Genomic DNA, 4,847 nt, shown 5'->3' with positions numbered 1-4,847 from the left:
TTAGCTTGAGTTCATATTTGTGTTTAGATCTACACAAATTCCTTTTCATCAATACCATTGTGTTTATCTTTTGGTCTCTTGTTGTTTTTTTCCAGTTTTTGCAGAATCCCCTGTTTTACATAACTCTATGCTGGCTGTTTTGTTTAAGAAAATTATTTTCCCACATAGGAAATTTCTGATTCTCTGGATTATGCAAGATTGAGGTGTTACAGAAAAGACAAAAAAAGAATCAGCTCAAAAGAGTCAATAGAAAAAAAATGATAAATTTGTTTAAAACAGTGTGCAAATCTGGGCGCTACAGTTGGCGTAACTGAACACTGAATTTGAAAAATTTATTAAAAAAAATGGTTCATGCGTTTGGAGTGAAACCAACGCCAGATTTTAGTTACGATCTTGAATTATTTGCATATAAATTTTCAGAAGCAAATCTTAAAGGGGAAGCTCATCATAAATCGGGGAAAAATCACGTTCTCTGGCCCACAACAATTTTCCAGTGGTGCTGTTTTTTTATTTTGAAATCTATTCTAGTGCTATTCTTAGGATCCATTTTGTGTGCCTACCTTTATTTGAGTACCTTTATTTGCTTGTCTAATATTCTTGGAACTCTTTCTAGTTGTCACAATCTAACTCCATTTGTGTGGTATTGTTTTTTCCAATTAAATTGTTTCTTGCTTTCATTGTTTGGCCTCTAAATTTGGTGTTGGAATTCATTCTCAATTGGTGCTTATTTGAGTGGAAATTTGACTTGAGTAAGGTCTAGTCTTCTTGATAGGTGCTGGAATTGGAGAATTAAGTCCTTAATTCTAAGAGTAACAAAAGCAAAGGCAGAAACAAATACTTCGCAAAACACCACAAACACTTGGAGGGCCCAACAAGAAAAGACAACCAAGGAAGTGCCAATAGCAAAAAAGATCAACAAAGGGAGTTTTCTTAATTTTCTTTGCAACTTAACTTGTGTTAATTACTTCTTTAATTACGTGATTAGACGGTGAGTGCGTCTTCAAGGGCTCCAAGTGTCCAAGAAGCCTCACCTAGGACCGACTAGTGTAGAGTTTTCTAATTAGCAATTGTTAATTGTTTTTAATTGCATTTCCTTCCCTAATTAGCTACGCTTGATGACTTTTTACGGCAAGTGCACCGCGTTTGTCAAAAGTAATAATTGTCCCTAAGGACGGATATCGATCCCACAAGGAACGGTGAATTATCGAGTACAATAATCGCTAAATATAAAACAGAACAATTAAAAGAGTTTTGAATTAATTGTGTTGGCACTGATCAATAAGAAAACAAACAAATAATTAGTTGTTTCAATTGGAAAAATAAGGATTAGTTTCATTTCTCTCACTCTTAAGTATTTTGATTAGCATGTCAATATTAAGTTCTTTGATTGAAATTGATGCCCGTATAAAAATCATTTATATCGATTCCTCGCATATAAAATCCTTAAGAATGTCCCCTAACTATCGATCCCTCGCATAATTATAAGAACAACTTAGAACGAAGCTCAGACGTTTAATAGCAATTAACATTTCAAGTCTATTCCTAGCACTCAAATATGTTAAGTATTGTTGTTTAGGTCCGAACCCTAAAAATACCTCCCGGTCAGATTTAAGATTCTCAATTTGTCACGGAAAATTAAAAGTAAAACAACAATACCAATAATCAATCAAGAACTGAATATTAATATATAAAATATCACCTCAATACATAAGAGTTTGAGCAGATTACTCCCAATCCCAAAGGGTAGAATTAGCCACGCATACTTCTATCACCTTCCATTCTCCCAATTGGGATACAATTCACTCTATGGTGTTTTCCTCTCAATCTCGCACACTAAGGTTGAGCCTCTAGCCCTCTATTTATCCTAGTTTTCTAGGGTTAGGTTTATTGTGTCGCGCTAATGGGCTAAATGATAAAACATAAAAAAGGCCCAATCTTTCTTTGCATCTTTTCCATTCTGGGACCTTCTATCTTTATCCTTTTTAGCTCAAATCATTCATCTTTAATCCAAATCTCCAATCTTCCTTAGAAATCTGCAATTAACACCAAATTTGGGAATAAAATACTCTTATTCAAATAAAGATCATAAAAAATGTAAAAAGGTATAAATTCATAAATTAGGGATTATTTTATATGTAAATTAGCAATAAATCCTCATAAGTGCCTATATTTTAATATGAAATATTACTGAAATTAGACTCTTATCACTTGTGTTGCCTTGTTTAAGTTTTGTCAATTCGTCTTGCTTGGTTAATTAGTTAGCTAGCATTGTTTTCTTGCATTAAAATCTGATTTCTCAACTTAATTGTGTTCTAAGTGGTTTACTAAGAGAAAACTTTGTGTGAAGACATTGAGGGATAGTTTTTGGCTAAGGCAAAGGCTTGGTATTTAAGTAGTCCTTTGTGACTCACCTCCCTTACCTGGAAAACTACCTTCTTTGACTTTCCTAAATTTTCTCAAAGTAAAATACTTGTATACACAAAGCTCTAGCCATGTCTTCTCCTCCTCACTCTCCAAAGTCTATTGAAAGTGAAGTAAAATCTATAAAAACTCTTTTGAAAGAAGTTTCACAAACTGTGCAAATGATTTCTTTTAGATAATTGGAGAATGAGACTAAAATTAATGAGTTGGCTAAAGCCCAAGAAGAGAAATCACAAAAATAAAAAAAAATCTCATACTCATGCATCTAAAAGTAATGAGTCTCTAGGGGAGGGGAGCCTTAGAATCCATGATTACTACCAACCACCCCCTAGGAGAAATAGAAGAAGAGAGGAAGAGAGCCCAAGGGAAGTAAGGGTAGACCTACCCCATTTCTATGGTAAGGAAGATGTAGAGGTATACCTAGATTGGGAGATGGAAGTAGAGCAACTCTTTGCTTGCCATAGGGTGAGTGAAGAGAGGAAGGTACCCTTAGCAACCCTTAGTTTCCAAAGCAATGCCATGTATTGGTGGACCTCTCTAGAGAGAGACGACGTCTTCATAGGGAGACTCCCATAGAATATTGGAATGACCTTAGGGGAGCCCTAAGACGTCGCCACATACCTTCCTACTACCATAGGGAGTTAATGGACAAGCTCCAAAGACTCCAACAAAAGAACATGAGTGTGGAAGAGTATAGGCAGAAAATGGAGCTCTACATGATGAGAACATCCATTAGAGAGGAAGAAACCACCACCAGATCCAGGTTTCTAAGTGGGCTCAACCTTGAGATAAGGGATAGAGTAGAACTTCTACCCTACCAAGACTTGAATGACTTGGTTCAACTTTGCATTAAAGTTGAACAACAAAATTTGCGCAAAACTTCAAGCCAAAGGGTGGGTTCTTACTCCAACTCTTATCCCAAGAAAGACTTTAAAAGGGAGGGTAGCACATCTAGAGACGAAACCAAAGAAACTACCAAACCTTTAGTGAAAGATGCCTCCACCCCATCCATCCGTGCTAGGGACACCAAGTGTTTTAAGTGTTTTGGAAGAGGGCATGTGCAAGCACAATGTCCAAACCAAAGGGTTTTGTTCTTAAAAGGAAAAGATGAGTACACGAGTGGTGAGGATGAACCTAGTACACAAGAAAAGGGGGAAGGAGAGAGGATAAATCCTTTGGAGGGGGACTTATTGATGATTCAAAGAATCCTCCACAATCAACCTAGTGCATCCATCGAGACACAACGAGAGAACATTTTTCATACTAGATGCAATGTTTTAGAAAATTTATGCTCTCTTATTGTGGATGGTGGATCATGCTGCAACTGCTGTAGCACTAGATTGATTGAGAAACTAAATCTACAAGTAGTTCCTCATCCAAAACCTTACAATTTACAATGGATCAATGAGGATGGAGAACTACGTGTAGACAAACAAGTGGAAATCAAGTTTTCTATAGGTAACTACAAAGACAATATTTTATGTGATGTAGTACCTATGGAAGCTTGCCACATCTTATTAGGTAGACCATGGCAATTTGATAAGAAAATCTTGCATGATGGTCTAACTAACGAGATTTCTTTCATCCACAAGCACAAAAAGTTTGTACTTAGCCCTTTACCACATTCCCAAGTGGTAAAAGACCAAATACAAATGAAACATAAAAGGGATGAAGAGAAAATAGAAAAAGAGAAAACTTTTGGGAAACAAAAGGCGTGGAAGAAGAGTGTTCCTTCCCACAAGGTCATTCAACAAGTCAAGCACATTGAAAATACCCTTGAAAACATGCTTCTTGTTGAACAACCTAGCCTTACCTATTGTAAAGGAACACTTGCAAGCATGAGCACAAAAGAAGAGTCTTTAAAAGAAGCTTGCATAGATAAAGACTATTTCTCAAATGTGTTAGGATATCCCCAAGAGAATGTCAAGTTATCTATAAGCATCTACAAAAACCAATTTTTGTGTGAAGTAGTGCCTAAAACAACTTGTCATGTCTTATTGAGACAACCATTGCAAAGTGTACAAATTTTCATAAACAATTGTTGTACCAACGAGACTCTCTTTACACATGAGAGAAAAAGTTTACATGAAGGAGAACTCATGGGTCAAATTAGAGTTGATAAAACTCTAGAGCTTTTAAAAGGAAAACTTTTGTCACCCATGAGAAAAGAGGTTCAAAGACATTACTTTAGGTACAATTCTTGATTTCAAACTACACCTAAAGCAAAGTCTCAAGAACTCTATACTCCTTCGCCTTTTGATCCTTGGGAAGACACACATTTCATATTAGAACTTCCTAGGACAACAAAAGGTTTTGATTTGATTTTCATGGATAAACTCTTCTCTAGAGAAGTGCTACATCTTCATGGTTTATCCTCAAGCATAGTGTTGGATAGAGCTCCAAATTTCGCAAACCATGATTTGAGG

Source organism: Phaseolus vulgaris, chromosome 1, assembly GCF_051622355.1.
Source record: "Phaseolus vulgaris cultivar YP4 chromosome 1, ASM5162235v1, whole genome shotgun sequence".
NCBI lineage: Eukaryota > Viridiplantae > Streptophyta > Magnoliopsida > Fabales > Fabaceae > Phaseolus > Phaseolus vulgaris.
The sequence above is the reverse complement of the archived record's forward strand: the minus strand, read 5'-3'. Positions refer to the sequence as shown.